This window comes from Pan paniscus, chromosome 15 (assembly GCF_029289425.2).
Source record: "Pan paniscus chromosome 15, NHGRI_mPanPan1-v2.0_pri, whole genome shotgun sequence".
Lineage (NCBI taxonomy): Eukaryota > Metazoa > Chordata > Mammalia > Primates > Hominidae > Pan > Pan paniscus.
The window spans coordinates 76376042-76394213 of NC_073264.2; the positions used below are offsets into that span (position 1 = coordinate 76376042).

At 47.2% G+C, this 18172-nt stretch overlaps 1 long non-coding RNA gene across 1 annotated transcript; it reads left to right on the top strand.

Moving 5' to 3' along the window:
• Positions 1 to 358: 358 nt before the first annotated feature.
• LOC130540789 (uncharacterized) lies at positions 359 to 6895 on the top strand. Its single transcript, XR_008954783.2, has 2 exons — positions 359 to 3086; positions 4468 to 6895. It is a non-coding gene; the product is annotated as an uncharacterized LOC130540789 (long non-coding RNA).
• Positions 6896 to 18172: the final 11277 nt, after the last annotated feature.

An 18172-nucleotide genomic window follows, 5' to 3' on the forward strand; every position in this document is an offset into this window, starting at 1 on the left:
ATTACGGGAGTGACATCCCGTCACCTTTGCACTTTCTATTGCTAAGAGGCAAGTCTCAGGTTCCACCTGCACTCAGATGGAGGGAATTACACAAAGGCATGGACATCAGGAAGCAGGAATCACTGTGGGTCACTCTAGGATTTGTTATCCACAAGGGATCACATTATCTGCTTAGAATTTCAAACGAATAATAAAACCAAAAAAAGTTGGTCTGCCTTTTAAAAATTTTCCCTTATTTAAAACTTTATTCTTAATAAAGAAAAATGAGAAAACCCCAAAACTTTCTTCTTTAATTGGCAACCTTCAAAAAAGATATTCACAACAGGACTCAGAGCAAGGGCAGAGATCCCCAAAGAGATGGTTTTTCCTTAATTCATCAGGCTGGAACAGAGTTTAAACCAAGCTGGAACCACTCCGGCTCTGGCCACAACCTAATCTCTACATCCTGGCCTCCATCACATTGGCTGGAAGCTGGTTCGCTTCATCCAAGGGTCTAGTTTGAGGGCATTCATGGCTTCTGCAAGTTTGAGCGTCCCTTGCTCCTGGTGCTGGCAGTGCCACTCAGCCATGGACTGGAGCATCCACTTGGTTTGGAGCTTGTACCAATAGGAGCTGTAAACCACGACCTCGGTGAGGTGTGAAGACTCCAGAGCTTTCAGCTGGAGCATGGCCTTGCTCATCTGCTCGATGTAAGGGATTATCCATCCGGGCCTGCTGGGGGAAGGGGATGAGAGCTCCCAGGTAGGGCACCCAGGCCAGCACTGGGCACACTCACCAAAGGTGGCTTCCAGCAGCCGCGTCGGGACCTAGAACACCTCTGGGCCTTTCAGGTCTTTGGGCAGTCTGCCTTTTAAATAAACACTATGAGCTGGCAATTCTAATGTTGTCAGTGACAAAGTACTTCTTCCTGAAAAAATCTTTTGTTGTTTTAAGTCCCAAACAGTTGCTGGGATTACTATTGAGTTTGAATAATGTAATATGTACACTTCATTTTAAAAAATTACTTAAAAAACAGAGATAACACAATGACTGTGAAGACTGAATTTGAGTTGCTTCTGTTCCATGTAACCATTTGGAGTTTTCGTGTTTAAAATTTAAAATTGTGAAGCAGTGTGATACAGTGTTTTGCCATGTTTTTATTTGACAAATGCACATTTTAGTTAATAACTAAATATTTTTACTAGATTTGAATATTATCTTTAAAATAGATAATTCCTTTTGCTTATTTATTTTTGAGAGAGGGTCTCCCTGTCACTCAGGCTGGAGTGCAGTGACTGCAATCAAGGCTCACGGCAGCCTTGACTGCCCTGGCCCAAGATCTTCCCACCTCAGCCTCCCAAGTAGCTGGGATCACAGGTGTGCACCACCATGCCCAGCTATTTTTTTTTATTTTTGTAGAGTCGGGGTCTCCTTATGTTGCCCAGGCTGGTCTAGAACTCCTAGGTTCAAGTGATCCTCCTGCCTTGGCCTCCCAAACTGCTGGGATTACAGGCGTGGGCCACACTGCCCAGCCCCCTTTTATTTTAAATCTAAAGAAGACTCGAGAAAAAAAACATTACGTCAGTAGTAGATTTAGGAGATGCACTACTAATACTACGTAAGTTTCTCTTGTGCTGCCTGGGAATAAAAATAAACACTTAACACTAACTTGGGGCTCACAACATGCTTGACACTGTTCCAAACACACACACACACACACACACACACTCATTTTAAAAGTCCTCATCTACTCTTAAAGGTAGGTCCTGCTATTATCCTTATTTTTGTAGATAATAATATAGTCTGGGGCGCAGAGGTCTGCTCAAGATCATCCAACTGGAGTGGCAGCGCTGGAATTTGAGTCCAGGCAGTGTGGCTTCAATGCCTGAACTCTTAGCCATTAGAAAGGAAAAACAAAGCAAAATCAGTATCCACAACAACCTTGCAGGCACGGAGGCCCTCAGAAGGGACAGGAGAGGCCGGGCGCGGTAATCCCAGCACTTTGGGAGGCCGAGGCGGGCGGATCACCTGAGGTCAGGAGTTGGAGACCAACCTGGCCAACGTGGTGAAATCCTGTCTCTACTAAAAATGTAAAAAATTAGCCGGGTACGGTGGCGCGCGCCTGTAGTTCCAGCTACTTGGGAGCCTGGGGCGGGAGAATCGCTTGAACCGGGAGGCAGAGGTTGCAGTGAGCAGAGATCGCGCCAGTGCACTCCAGCCTGGGCGATAGAGCGTGACTCCATCTCAAAAAAAAAAAAAAAAAAAAAAAAAAAAAAAAAAAAAAAAAAGAAAGGAAAAGAAAAAGAAGGGACAGGAGGGCTTTCTTCCGCTCCTGACCAGCCCCTGCTGGCCCGTGGGCAGAGGGAGAGCCGGCTTCCAGGGACCTCAGGGAGGGACGTTTGGGAGTGCTCTCTCAGCGTCCCCTCCACCGCCCTCTCTACACCCTTGCCGCGCCCCTGTCCTCGTCGGCCAGGCCAAGGTTTCTCCTGGCCCTTCCCAGCTTCCGGCCCTTTGCTCCAGGCCAGGTCGCAGGGCCAGACGGTGCCAGGAGCTCGCGAGTCCTCTGTTTACTGTTTGGTTTCCACGGTGACACGTAGGCGCCGTCAGCGACTCCCGTCACCGCCCCGCAGCGCGGCCCCCACCCGGCGCCGTGACGTCGGCCCGCCGCTTCCGCTCTGCCCATATTTGGCTCAGCCACTGCGCCGCCGGCCCGGGGTAGGCTGGGGGCGGGACTCCCGCCGCGCCCCGCCCCCGGTCCCTGCCCCGCCCCTGGAATGCTGGGCGAAGGCTCCGAGCCACGAGACCCCCGCCTCCTGTCCCGGGACCCACCCAGGCGGAGGCAAGGGCAGGGGCGCTGGGGGCCCAGAGAGAGGGCGCCGCGATGGATGGATGAGCTGTTTCCAGCATTCCTGTGCGTCTGCTGGTTGTAGCTGCAGTCAAGATTTGGGGCGGTCTCGTTTGTTGTGGGTGGGTGATCTGGGATCACGATTTTCTCACTCTGTGCCCGGAAATCATGCCATCTCTCGCCCAACGCTGTATTTTATAGGCTTCAACTCAAAATTTTCCTTCATGGCACAGTGGAAAGCTTTGAAGACCGCGGTTCTGGGGTCAGTGTTGCCCCTCGGGGGATAAGTGACCTTGGGAAGGCCGTTTTCCTTTTCCTGGCATGATAAAACGAACCGTGGGGGTGGTCCATAATGGTTGCAGCACTGTCATCAGGCTTGTGAGGGGAGCTTTTCCATCACCCTCTAACCACCCCCTCCCCAGGACATAACTGGAATATCAGTGAAGTTCTTTGAGCATCGACCCCCTACAGTTCTGCCCCCTGTGGTGATTGGATTTGTGTGTCTCTGCACCTTGCTCCTATTAGGCGCTTAATGAACTTTAGTTAACTGATTATTGAATGAATAATACGAATCACCTTCATAAATCCGGACCCCTGCAATTCCTCTTCCAGGCCGGGCGAGGGGGAGGGTAGGGGATGGGGGAGAATATTGAGATGATTAATAATCGCGCGGCAGGGTTGCTGATGTAAAGCGATTTGCAGATCTAAAGGGCAATAAGCATTCCTGGGAGAAATCCAGCGAGATTCCAGAAGTCTCTGAGGGAGCCGTGGGTGTGTACCGCCGGGCCCAGAGGGCGGGGGTGGGGCAGGCAGTGCCGCAGTGGCCGCTGCTGGGGAGCCGATTGCAATTGCGAGGAGAAGCGTGGGGTTAATCCTTCAAGACGCCTGTCACCATCCTCCCACCCCCATCCCTGCCCCCTAGATTCCCCATTTCCTCTGGCTGAAGGAGTGTGTGTTTTCCAGAGTTTCAGAGCTGGAAGTCACATCGGAGACTTTTAATCTAATTTAACCTATTTCGCCAACAGGGAAATTAAAGCTCAGAGAAGTTGGTTCGACCATCCAAACTTGCACAGCTAGTTAGAAACTGATAAAAGTCAGGATATCTAGCTTCAAATAGTGTTCCACATCGCCTAGGTGCTTCTAATTTCCTGTGCTTCAGAACCCTGTTGCCTGGCTCAGCTGGTGGGTTGTACATTTAGGCTAAATATTGACTTCAGGGCTCTTAAAGAACGCCATTGTCACGTCTGCTGCCACACGCAGCCCACACCATGACACCAGGGCCTGGGGGGATGGCCAAGAATTGTGTACTTCCTAAAGCCTCAAGCATTCCTCCTTAGAGCAGCTGGAATGGTCACCCCTGTCCAGGGAACAGGAGTCGGCTGTTCTGAAACCAGTCTTAGTCTAGCAGTTGGTCACTTTTCATAGTTACCCAAGCCTTGCATTAAACTTTTCTCAGCCAAGATTACAGCAGGAGGCAGGAGTAGCCCTAACCCTTTTCTGCTGTTTGGAAGTCTTTTCATGGCACATGGAGGGTTCCTTGCTGGGGGTGGGGAAGAGTGCCTCTTCAATGCTTCTCTCTTTCTCTTTCCCCTTTCAGTCTCACCCAACTTCCTCTTACACGCTGTTTCTTCCTTAACTTCTAGGCTGAATATGAAGGCAACTCGGACTAAGAAGACGACTGCTTTCCAACTGCCCTCCCGTTCTGCAGCCGGCTGATTTGAGGAAGGGGCTGGGATCCTTCCCCTTGCCCTCTGGTTGTTCTTGGAGTTACAGCAGCCCCGCGGCAGCTCTGCCCCCTAGTGCACATGTGAGGCAGCGCGCCCTTCTCCAATCCAGAAGCCTCGTCGCGGTGCTGCCAGCAAGGGAGTTTTTCTGTATTCACTTTGGTGGAAATAGCAAAACTTGACAGAAAAAAAACCCAAGCCAAACCAAAACACACGAACCATTCTAGCCTTTTCTCCCTTTCGTTTCTTTCTGAGGATCTGGCCGATTTGGATGCAGAAAACATGCCTGTTGCTTCTGCTGCGAAATCTGCTCTTTCTCTTCCTGCTATCGGAACCCTGTCCCTTCTTTCAAAGCCTAATTCAGGCCAGGCGCGGTGGCTCACGCCTGTAATCCCAGCACTTTGGGAGGCCGAGACAGACGGATCACTTGAGGTCAAGAGTTTGAGACCAGCCTGGCCAAAATGGTGAAACCTGTCTCTACTAAAAATACAAAAATTAGCTGGACATGGTAGCACACGCCTGTAATCCCAGCTACTCGGGAGGCTGAGGCAGGAGAATCACTTGAACCCGAGAGACGGAGGTTACAGTGAGCTGATATCAGGCCACTGCACTCCAGCCTGGGTGACAGAGTGAGACTCCATCTCAAAAAAAAAAAAAAAGCCTATTTCAAATTCCACCCCTTGCCTAAAAACTTTTCCTGACTTCTGACTTTCCTCTCCTATGCGTCTTTTTTATTTTTTATTTTTGAGCTGGAGTCTCACTGTGTCACCCAGGCTGGAGTGCAGTGTCGCAATCTCCGCTCACTGCAACCTCCGCCTCCGGGGTTCAAGCAGTTCTGCCTCAGCCTCCCGAGTAGCTGGGATTACAGCCACCCGCCACCATGCCTGGCTGATTTTTTGTATTTTTAGTAGAGACGGGGTTTCATCATGTTTGTCAGGCTGGTCTCGAACTCCTAACCTCAAGTGATCCACCCGCCTTGGCCTCCCAAAGTGCTGGGATTACAGGCATGAGCCACCGCGCCCAGCCATCCTATATGTCTTTTGAAATATGGCTGTACACAGGCTCAGCACACAGTGTGCACTTATATACTGTATTTCTTTATTGGGGTCCAAGTCTGTGCATCTTTTGTGTTCACAGACCCCAGGGTGCCCAGCACAGGGCTGGGGACACAAACTGCTCTCAATAAGTCCCTGTTTATTAATTAATTGATTAGCTTCCACAGAAACAACTGAGGTTTTGCTTCAATAAACCTTGCAGAACTCTTAGTTCTTTAGGGACTCTGGATAGTGATCTAATCAAATATGGCCTTGCACAGTAAGTCATTTCACAAAGCAATTTCACAAGAGAACACTAACATCACCCAGAGTGGGATGAGGAAGTCTGAAATTTGAAGTGGACTCTCAGAAAGATGAGGAAGGTGGTGATGCTGTAGACAGGTCAAAGGACAATGACTTAGGAGAGGTGGGTCTCTGCTTCTGGGACAGAAGACGCAGCACGGGCTCTAGAGTTAGCTTCATATCCAGACTCTACCACTTGCTGTATGTCCCTGGGCACGTTTACTCTTCTCTCTGTGCCTCAGTTTTCTCCTCTGTAAAAAAAGGCCGGGCATGGTGGCTCCTGCCTGTAATCCCAGCACTTTGGGGGGCCAAGGTGGGCGGATCACCAGCGGTCAGGAGCTTGAGACGAGCCTGGACAACATGGTGAAACCCCATCTCTACTATAAATACAAAAATTAGCAAGGTGTGGTGGCACGCGCCTGTAGTCCCAGCTACTCTGGAGACTGAGGCAGGGAAAAATCGCTTGAACTCAGGAGGCAGAGGTTGCAGTGAGCCAAGATCGCACCACTGCAGTCCAGCCTGGGTGACTGAGCAAGACTCCGTCTCCAAAAAAAAAAAAAAAAAAAAAAAAAAAAAGGACCTATCTCATAGTGATACAATGAGGGTGAATTAGTTGGTATTTGTAAAGTGCTAAAGCAACACCTTGCACCTCGTAAGTACCGTGTAACTGTTTGTAAATGAATTTTCCAGCTTAGCTGTCTTGTCATTGGAATGGGGATTGATTATATGTTCTCTTGGTTCCCTCGAGCAGTGACCTTTCAGGGCAGTGCATAAGCTTTGGGGTCAGGCAGGTCTGGGTTGACTCCTATCTTTGTCGGTAGTTGTGTGACTTTGCACAGATAACTTCTCGGAACCTCAGTGTTCTTATCTGTGAAATGGGAATAATTGTGTCTACTTCAAAAGACTGTTGTGGGTATTGCATGTTTGTAATGTGCCTGGCACAGAAGGAGTGTAATAAACAGAAGCTATAGTTATTATTGTGGACAAAAGCAGCCACATGTAAAGGAAAATAGAGTTTCCAAGGTCATTGAAGTTTCCAGAAAGACTGAACATATCAGATAGCAATGAGACCAGCTCAACTTGTGGAGCTTGGTGGGAGGGTGGGCCTGGGTCTGGGCCAGGAGTAAATATCACCCCATTTGAGGAAACAGAAACGGTCTGACTTGCACATCAGCTCTAAGAACATTTTCTGCTCCAGGGCTGTGCTGAGGGCGTGGACCCACTGGGGCTGGATGCCAGGAGCTGGAGGCCTCTCCGGCTCTCCTTCCCAGGAGGGGAGATTTTAGTAGAGAGGGTGTGGGTGGGCCTTGGAAACCTCTTGTTGTGTGTGCGTGGGGTGCGGGGGAGTGTCAGAATGGCCCAGGGATATCTGGCCTTGGTAGGTGGACTCCCAGGCCTGGGGTGGCCTTCCTCATGGCAGAACCTGCCTTCACGGCTCCTCAAAGCTGCCATCCTTCACTCCAGCTGAAGACACCCCTGATTGATTGCCTGCAATTATCCGAGGAGTGGGGGAAGGAGGGTTTTGGTAGTCTTGCAGCCAAATTAATCTTAATTCCCTTCAACTCATGTGTGGAAAAGTACCCAACGAAATATGCAAATGCTGCATGTATTCCTTCAGTAAAGGGGAAGGAGGGTTGCAAAATCAAACAATGATAGGGTGTCGCAATCCTAAACGTGTGAGGAATTACTCTTAAGGTCCTCGTACTTGACAGCTCCGGGCCCCCATGACACATGAGGAGTTTCGTGCTCCGAAACAGGCCAGGGCCAGGGTGTCTACCACGCTTACCACTAGCTGTGATTTGGGGGTCTCAAACACAGCCTGAGACCTGGCAAAACCATCTTATGAACTGGGGATCACAGAGGACTCTGCAAACCTCCTTCCAAACTCATATTTCCAGTAATGGCAACAGGGTGGGCCCTTAATAGCTCCTGGAGCAGAAATTGAAGGTTGAGCTATCTTTAAAAAAAACATGGCAGGCGTGGTGGCTCATCCCAGCACTGTGGGAGGCTGAGGTGGGAGGATCACTTGAGGCCAGGAATTCAAGACCAACCTGGTCAACATAGTGAGACACCATCTCTTAAAAAAAAAAAAAAACAACATAGCTTATGAAGAGTCATGAAGGTGCTAATATTGGCTGTTCCTGGGTAGGAGGGAATGTGTTTTTATTTTCTTCTTTTTGCTTGTCTGTACTTTCTGATTGCCTTTTTTGGCAAGTACATATTGCTTTTGTAATAGGAAAAAAATATTTTCAAAACGTTCTCAGCAAAGTAGTATGTTTTGTTTTTAAAATAGATGACAACATAATAAATGGGAAGTTTCCAACACCTCCTCACTTTTTTAAAAAAGCTTTTCCCAAAAGAAATACATGCTCCTGGTAGAAACCTTTGAAAATTCAGATCATCAAAAAATAAAGAAAATAAAAATTGACTGTAATCCCATCACAGGAATAACCACTGTCAACATTTTTAATTCTACCTTTCCAATACACACACTAGTTTCATTTTTTATTTATTTTTTGGACAGAATATTGCTCTGTCACCCAGGCTGGAGTAGTGCAGTGGCACGGTCCTAGCTCACTGCAGCCTTCAACTCCTGGGCTCAAGTGACCCTCCTACTTCAGCCTCCTGAGTAGCTGAGACTAGAAGCACATGCCACCACTCTGGGCTAATTTTTTATTTTTTATAGAGATGGTGTGTGTGTGGGGGTCTCACTATGTTGGCCAGGCTGGTGTCAAACTCCTGGCCGCAAGGGTCCTCTCTGCATGTTAGTTTTCTACTTCAATTCACATACTGTAGTTTTTGCAAAAACAGGACCATGCTGTAATACTTGTAATTACAAGTATTGTCATTTTGCTTCTTCTACATGGTAGTTCATGGACATCAAATTTTTTTTACATCATCACTTTAATAGTCATGAGACTGGGCGTGGTGGGTCATGCCTATAATCCCAGCACTTTGGGAGGCCCAGGTGGGTGGATCATGAGGTCAGGAGTTCGTGACCAGCCTGGCCAACCGTGAAACCCTGTCTCTACTAAAAATACAAAAAATTAGCCCGGCGTGGTGGCACGCGCCTGTAAGTCTAGCTTGGGAGGCTGAGGCAGGAGAATTGCTTGAACCTGGGAGGCGGAGGTTGCAGTGAGCCAAGATCATGTCATTGCACTCCAGCCTGGGCGACAGTGCGAGACTCTGTCTCAAAAAAAAAAAAAAAAAAAAAGGTTATATAGGTTTCTAGTTCTAAATGACCCACAATTTAACCAACCCTATATTGTTGAACCTTTGGGTTGTTTCTAAATTCTGTGCTATTGTAGAAATGCTGCAGGGACCTCTGTACACATCTAAGTTGACTTTTTCAGAAATGGGCCAAAGGGTGTGCACATTTTTAAGGCTTTCGAAATGTAGTCGTGCAGTTAGTACGCTGTCAAACAGGACAATGTGCAGTCCCTGTTATCACACAGGAGGGTAGTATTGGTTCAACCAGTTTCTAGCTGCGTAATCTTGAGAAAACTACTTACTGTCTCTACACTTCGATTTCCTCAAGTGTAAAACTGGAATGATAGTAGCTATTGGATAAGATTTCTGTGAGGGTTAAATGAAAAAAATGTGGAAAGTGATGCCGGGCCCAGCACATGGTGAGCTCTCAATGAATGCTGGTTGTGTCTGACTTAAAGATTATCTTCTTTTCAGGGGAAGATAGGCTTGGAGATTGACGTTCGATTTCCTGGAAAAGTTGGGAGCAGGTAGAGATGGTAAATGAGGCTGGGTGCAGTGGCTCATGCTGGTAATTCTAGTACTTTGGGAGACCGAGGCTAGTGGATCGCTTGAGTTTAGCAGTTCAAGACCAGCCTAGGCAACATGGTGAAACCCCATCTTTACAGAAAATACAAAAAAAATTAGCTCGGCATGGTGGCATGCACCTGTAGTCCCAGCTACTTGGGAGGATCAACTAAGCCTGGGAGTTTGAGGCTGCAGTGAGCCACAATCATGCCACTGTACTCCAACCTGGGGGCAACAAAGTGAAACCCTGCCTTAAAAAAAAAAAAGGGTGAATGAGGAAGATGCTAGGGAGGGCAAGCGAGAAGAGGATAAGCAATAGAGGAGCTGATGGTGACGAGGTAAAGAAAGGATTAGTAGTGGGGAGAGCAGGGGAGGATAGGAAGAGAATGGGAACTGGAAGGACAGAGGTGAGATGTCCACATGGGCCATTTGGTGCAGGGCCCCCGGGAGGCAGAACCATGCAGTAGTCACTTTGGGAACTGGGAGGCTACCTCAATCAGGACTGGGTGAGCCTGTGTCCTCTGGTCCCTGGCCCCATCGAGCTGCCCCTTCCTGCCCTTCTCTGTCTCAGCCTCATCTTGCATCACTCCATGCCTGTCTTCTCTCAGTTCCTTGAGTAAGCATGTTCCTCTCTGTTGCGTGACCTTTGTACATTCTGTCCCCTCCCCCGCCACCCCCCGCACAGGAACTCTACTCTTTCCTGGCTAACTCCCACACATCCTTCAGATCTCTAGCTTAAAGCTCACTTCCTGGTCTGGCCTGGTGGCTCACGCCTGTAATCCCAGCACTTTGGAGGCCGAGACAGGAGGGTCATTTGAGCTCAGGAGTTCAAGACCAGCCTGGGCAACACAGTGAGACCTCATCTCTACAAAAGATAAACAAAATTATCCAGGCGTGGTGGTGCATACCTGTGGTCCCAGCTAGCTGGGAGGCTGAGGTGGGAGGATCGCTTGAGGCTTGGAGGTGGAGGCTGCAATGAGTCATGATGGCACCACTTTACTCCAGCCTGGATGACAAAGTGACACCTCAACTCTGAAAACAAAACAAAACAAAAAGATGACTTCTTCTGAGGATTTCTCTGAACATTCCATATAAAGCAGCCCCTCATCCCCACTCCCTTTCCCTTTACTCTGTCATGGCCCTCTCTCTGAACCTGCAGAGCAAGGTCAAGGTTTGTAGTTATGTGTGATTATGGGATTACACACACTTGGTGTCCCCACTAGGCTGAAAGCTCCATGAGGGCAGGAACAGGGTCTGATTTTTGCTCACAATTGTATCCCTGATGCCCAGCACATAGTAAGCAATCAATAAGCATTTATTGAAATGGAAAAAGCCTATGGCTTTTTTTTTTTTTTTTTTGAGACGGAGTCTTGCTTTGTCCCCCAGGCTGGAGTGCAGTGGTGCCATCTTGGCTCACTGCAACCTCCACTTCCCTGGTTCAAGTGATTCTCCTGCCTCAGCCTCCTGAGTAGCTGGTATTACAGGTGCGTGCTACCACATCTGGCTAATTTTTGTATTTTTCGTAGAGATGGGGTTTCACCATGTTGCCCAGGCTGGTCTCGAACTTCTGACCACAAGTGATCTGCCTGTCTCGGCCTCCCAAAGTGCTGAGATTACGGTCGTGAACCACTGTGCCCGGCCAAGCCTATGCATTTATGACCAATGAAATGCTTTTACACCCTCTCCTGTGGCTCCAATTCCATCTTGATTGATGCTGGTTGCTTGGTCGAATACACAGGACATTTGGGGGCTTCAAGGGAGGCCTTAGCCAGCTCCTTTCCTACCCTCTTTTCCTTTGAGGAAGAAGCTTCCCTTTCTATGACTAGACACTTTCAACCAGTACTTCTCAAATTTTAATGTGTCTATAAATTACCCCGGGGATCTTCTTTTTTTTATTTTTATTTTTTATTTTGAGACCAAGTCTCACTCTGTCGCCCAGGCTGGAGTGCAGTGGCGTGATCTCGGCTCACTGCCACCTCCGCCTCCCGGGTTCAAGCCATTCTCCTGCCTCAGCCTCCCAAGTATCTGGGAGTACAGGCACTCACCAGCACATCCGGCTAATTTTTGTGTTTTTAGTAGAGACGAGGTTTCACCATGTTGGCCAGGCTGTGTGTCGAACTCCTGACCAGCAGGAATTCCTGATCCACCAGCCTTGGCCTCCCAAAGTGCTGGGATTACAGACCTGAGCCTCCGTGCCTGTCCTTCGACCGGGGATCTTCTTAACGTGCAAATTCTGAGGCAGATCTGGGGTAGGATCGAGATTCTGCGTCTCTAACAATCTCCCAGGTGACGTCCATAATGCTAATTCCAGGACCAAGGCTTTCAGACTTCGGCATCTGTGATCTACAGGCCACTGGGATTTCCACGCTTTAGGTTGAGTCGCTGCGCCCCCTCTTGACCACTAAAGGATATGACAATCTTCGACCGAGGGGATAAAGACACCGTGCATGAATTGTAAAACACACCACACTCTTGGGGAATAGGATCTTCTCTAAAAGCAAATGGGCATACGGATTCCGATAGCATTAGTACATTTATTCTTCATTTTAATTTAATTTTATTTTTCGTAGAGACAGGGTTTTGCCACGTTGCCCAGACTGGTCTCGAATTCCTGAGCTCAAGCCACCCACTCGCCTCTGCCTCCCAAAGTGCTGGGATTACAGGCATGAACCACCGCGCCCGGCCTGCAGAGTGTATTCTTAAGAATAAATTGGGGTGGGTGTCGTGGCTTACGCCTATAATCCCAACACTTTGGGAGGCCGAGGCGGGCGGATCACGAGGTCAGGAGTTCAAGACCAGCCTGGCCAACATAGTGAAACCCTGTCTCTACTAAAAATACAAAAATTAACCGGGTGTAGTGGCGGGTGCCTGTAATCCCAGCTACTCGAGAGGCTGAGGCAGGAGAACCACTTGAACTTGGGAGTCGGAGGTTGCAGTGAGCCGAGATGGCGCCATTGCACTCCAGCCTGGGTGACGAAGCAAGACTGTCTCAAAAAGGAAGAAGAAGAAAAAAAGAATAAATTTTCTGATCGGGCCTGGTGGCTGCGACTATAAGTGTGTGCCACCATGCCTGCCTAATTTTTGTATTTTTTTGTACAGACATGGTTTCGTACAAAACCTTGTCTCCAGCTCCTGGGCTAAACACTCTGCCTTCCTCGGCTTCCCAAAGTGCTGGGATTACAGGTGTGAGCCACTGTGACCAGGCCTCCTTTTTTTTTTTTTTTTTCCTATTTTTTATATATGGTGGTAAAATACACACAACATTTGCCATCTTAACCATTTTTAAGTGTCCAGGTCAGTGGTATTAAATACATTCATAATGTCGTGCAGCTGTCACCACCATCCCACCATCTGTCTGTCTCTAGAACTCTGTCTCCTAAAACTGAAACCCTGTACCCATTAAACAGTAATTTCTTATTCTTCCCTCTCCCCAGCCCCTGGCATCCACCATTTTACTTTCTGTTGCTATGATTTTAAGGGACTTTATATAAGTGGAATCATACAGTGGGTATCCTTTTCTGACTGGCTTGTATCACGTAGTATAATGGCCTCAAGCTTCATTCAGGCTGCAGTATGTGTTGGAATGTCTTTCCTTTTTAAGGCTGAATAATATTCCATTATACATATACACCACGTTTTGCTTATCCATTCATCATTGATGGACATTTGGGTTGCTTCTACATTTTAGCTATTATGAATAATGCTGCTATGAACATGGGTGTACAAATATCTCTTTGAGATCAGCTTTCAGTTTTTGGGGGTATATACGCAGGGTGGAATTTTGGGGTTATATGGTAATTTTATTTTTAATTTTAAAAGAAACCCCCACACTGTTTTCCACAGCAGCTGTGCCATTTTACATTCTTACCAACAGTGCATAGAGTTCCAATTTCTCTACATCCTTGACAAAGTTTGTTATTTTCTCTCTCTCTCTCTCTCTCTGTGTGTGTGTGTGTGTATTTTTTTTAGAGAGTCTTGCTCTGTTGCCCAGGCTGGGGTGCAGTGGTATGCTCATGGCTTACTGTAGCCTTGAACTCCTGGGCTCAAGCGATGCTCCCACTTCAGCCTCCCGAGTAGCTGGGACTATAGGCATGGACCACCACACCTGGCTAATTTTAATTTAATTTAATTTTTTTTTGTAGAGATGGGGTCTCACTATGTTGCTTTGGCTGGTCTCAAACTCCTGGGCTCAAGCAATCCTCTTGCCTCAGCCTTGCAAAGTGTTGGGATTACAGGCATGAGCTACTGCACCTAGCCTGTGTGTGTGAGTGTGGTGTTTTCGTTTTTTGTTTTTGAGACGGAGTTTTGCTCTTGTTGCCCAGGCTAGAGTGCAATGGCGTGATCTCAGCTCACTGCAACCTCTGCCTCCTGGGTTCAAGCAATTCTCCTGCCTCAGCCTCCTGAGTAGCTGGGATTGCAGGCATACACCACCACGCCCAGCTAATCTTGTATTTTTAGTAGAGATGGGGTTTCTCCATGTTGGTCAGGCTGGTCTCGAACCCCCAACCTCAGGTGATCCACCCACCTTGGCCTCCCAAAGTGCTGGGATTACAGGCATGAGCCACCGTGCACGGTCTTGTGTGTTTTTTTTTAATAGTAGCCATCCTAATGGGTGTGAGGTGGTATCTCACTGTAGTTTTGATTTCCATTTCCCTAATGTCTAGTGATGTTGAACATCTTTTGTGCTTATTTATTAGCCATTTATATATCTTCTTTGGAGAAATGTGTATTCAAGTCCTTTGGCCATTTTTGAACTGGGTTGTTTGCTTTTTTGTTGTTGAGTTTTAGGAGTTCTTTATATATTCTGGATATTAATCCTTTATCAGCTATATGATTTGCAAATGTTTTATCTCATCTTGTGGGTTGCTTTTTCACTCTGTTGCTAGTGTCTTTTCTTGCACAAAATTTAAAAATTTTCATGAAGTCTAATTTGTCTATTTTTTCTTTTATTGCTTATGCAATAAAAGTGTCATATCCAGAAAAATCATTGCCAAATCTAATGTTGTGAAGCTTATCTCCTGTGTTTCCTTCGGTGAGTTTTACAGCTTTAGGCCTTACATTTGGGTCTTTGATGCATTTTGAGTTAATCTTTGCATATGGTGTTAGGCAAGTGTCCAACTTCATTTACACATGGATATCCAGTTTTCCCAGCACCATTTGTTGAAAAGACTGTCCTTTCCCCATTGAATGGTCTTGGCACTTTTGTCAAAAATCACTTGATAATAGTCAAGTTAATTAATAATTATATTGATTAACAATTAATATAATTATAAAATTATATTTTATGACTACATTGGTATAAAGAAAATATATTAATATTATATATTAAAACTTTTTTTCAGGCTGGGCACGGTGGCTCACGCCTATAATCCCAACACTTTGGGATGCCAAGGCGGGCGGATCACCTAAGGTCAGGAGTTTGAGACCAGACTGGCCAACATGGTGAAACCCTGTCTCTACTAAAAATACAAAAAATTAGCCGGGCGTGGTGGCGGGCGCCTATAATCCCAGCTCCTCAGGAGGCTGAGGCATGAGAATCGCTTGAACTTGGGAGGAGGAGGCTGCAGTGAGCCGAGGACATCACACCACTGCACTCCAGCCTGGGGGATAGAGGGAAACTCTTACTCCAAAACAAAACAATAAAAATAAAACTTTTTTTCAATGTAAAAGTTAATTTTTTTCTTCTGATTTTCAAAAGAAATGAAAACATGTTTATGTATTCCTAAACATATCCTGGGTCTCGGGCATGATACCTCCTGTGTGAGCCCTGCTCTCCACACGGTGGCAGGGTTCTGTCTCTTTATGATGGGTGCAAGATGACACTAGATGCTATGAGGACCATGTGTTTTTTAAGCAGGTAACCACACTGAACATGTTAAACAATATGTATCATGTGCTGAGTGTTTACTGTGTGCCAAGTGCTTCAAACTCATCATTTAAGTTAAAGAACAGCCCTGTCAGATAGGAACTACTCTCTGCCCTCCATGGCCAGCATATACAAAGAGGTATATTTTTCCAAATGCTTCCATACATTGTTTCTAAATGTATATTACAGTCCATAGTATGAGGGACACCAGGGGACCCTCCAGTGGGCGCTACAAGATCTTAGGGAAGAGGGAAGCTGAGGGTGGGCTTTGGAGAAGAGTCATTACAGAGATGAAGTGGCAGGTGGCAGGGAAAGGTATTTGGGAAGTGCGGAGGTGACATAAGAACGGCACATTGGAGCGTCATGAGGAGACTTCCCAAGATGGAAGGGACTTGAGGTCTGGAACCAGAGGGTGACCGGCAGGGTGGGTTTTGGAGAGTGAGAAACGTGGGCCCAATCTAATGTTCAGTGGAAGGTTCTTTGTCTCCCTAAGCCCTAAAATCCAGCGGTAAATCATCAATAACATAGCAAAGTTTTAGCCACCTTCCCTGTCTCAGTTCCTTCTTTGTTAAATGAGAGTCACGGTGCTTGCCCTGCAATCTCAGAGACTCAGTTCAAATGATTGTCACCCCCATAGGTGGGGGAGCCGGTGTCTGATTCCAGCTGTATTGCCAGGGCCTCAGTGCTCAGTACACGTTTGGTGGAGGAATGGACGCCATAGCCTACAATCCCAAAAGCTGCAGCCGCAGGAGGCAGCGTGGCTGGAGAAGGGTCCCGAGCCAGAAGAGGGCGCTCTTCAGCAAAACAAGGTTTGAAGGAAACCGCCAGGATGTTTCTGCAGGATGGCAGATGGAATTCACTTTAGGCTTTAGGATTTTGCAGGTCAAATCATTGCATTCTTATATCTAAACCTACCTCAGCCCTGGTTTCCTAACTAGAAAAAAGGACTAAAATGCAGTTTATTTCCTCTTTTTAAAAATTGTCCTCTTAATGCTTTAGGTACCTAAGAGAGATGCAATTATTTTTACTTTGGAGAGGCTTAAAAGAGCCACTGATTTCCTATAGCTCATGATTCTGCAGATCAGGGATGAAGGCAGGACTTGGCTGGGAATTTTTCTGCTGATTACAGCAATGACTGAGATCCTCCGTGGTATTCAGCGGCAGGATGAACTGGTCTGGGGGGTCTGAGATGGCTTCACTCACATGGCACAGAAGTAATTTTACATTTTGTGTGGTTATTTGACCATTGTCTGTCTCCCTTACTAGTCCAGAGGCTCCCAAAGGGCAGGGATTGTGTCTTTCTTGCCTATCATTTTATCCCTAGTGCCTAGCACAGTGCTGACCCATTAGAGTGTTTAATAAATATGTGTTAACTGACTCAATGATGTGATTCTTTATTTTTTATTTTTTATTTTTTTTTGAGATGGAGTTTTGCTCATGTTGCCCAGGCTGGAGTGCAATGGCACAATCTTGGCTCCCTGCAACCTCCACCTCCTGGGTTCAAGCAATTCTCCTCCCTCAACCTCTTGAGTAGCTGGGATTACAGGCATGCGCCACCATGCCTGGATAATTTTGTATTTTTAGTAGAGACGGGGTTTCTGCATGTTGGTCAGGCTGGTCTTGAACTCCCAACCTCAGGTGATCTGCCTGCCTTGGCCTCCCAAAGTGCTGGGATTACAGACATGAGCTACTGTGCCCGGCAATGATGCGATCTCTCTCTTTCTTTCTCCTTTCCTTTCCTTTCTTTTCCTTTCTTTTCTTTTCCTTCTTTCTTTCTTTTTCTTTTTTTGGAGTTTTGCTCTTTTGCCCAGGCTGGAGTGAAGTGGTACGATCTCAGCTCACTGCAACCTCTGCCCCCTGGGGTTCAAGTGATTCTTCTGCCTCAGCCTCCCAAGTAGCTGGGATTATCAGTGCCCACCACCACACCCGGCTAATTTTTGTATTTTTAGTAGAGATGGGATTTTGTCATGTTGGCCAGGCTGGTCTTGAACTCCTGACCTCAGGTGATCCGCCCGCCTTGGCCTCCCAAAGTGCTGGGATTAGAGACATGAGCCACCGCACCCGGCCTATGATGCAGTTCTTATGAAAAGTGTTGGGATCATCAGAAAAAAGGCATAGGTGGGAGTTGATGAGGATAGTAGCTCAGTAAGTATGCAAATTGAGCTAAGCCCTTTATAACCTGGCTGTTGGTATTATTTATCCCCATTTTACAGATGAGGAGCTGAGGCTGCTGTTACACAGCTTCAAAGGTTGATGCACAAGAAACATCTTTTTTTTTTTTTTTTTTTTGAGAGACAGAGTCTTGCTCTGTCACCCAGGCTGGAGTGCTGGAATGCAGTGGCATGAGCCTCTGCCTCCTGAGTTCAAGCAATTCTCCTTCCTTAGCCTACTGAGTAGCTAGGACTACAGGTGCACGCCACCACGCCCAGCTAATTTCTTTTGTATTTTAGTAGACATGGGGTTTCACCATGTTGCCCAGGCTGGGCTTGAATTCCTGAGCTCAGGCAATCCGCCTGCCTCGGCCTCCCAAAGTGCTAGGATTACAGGTGTGAGCCACCGCGCCAGGCCAGAAACATCTTTTTTGTATCTCAAAGGAGATGGCTGGGTGCGGTGGCTCATGCCTGTAATCTCAACTCTGGGAGGCCGA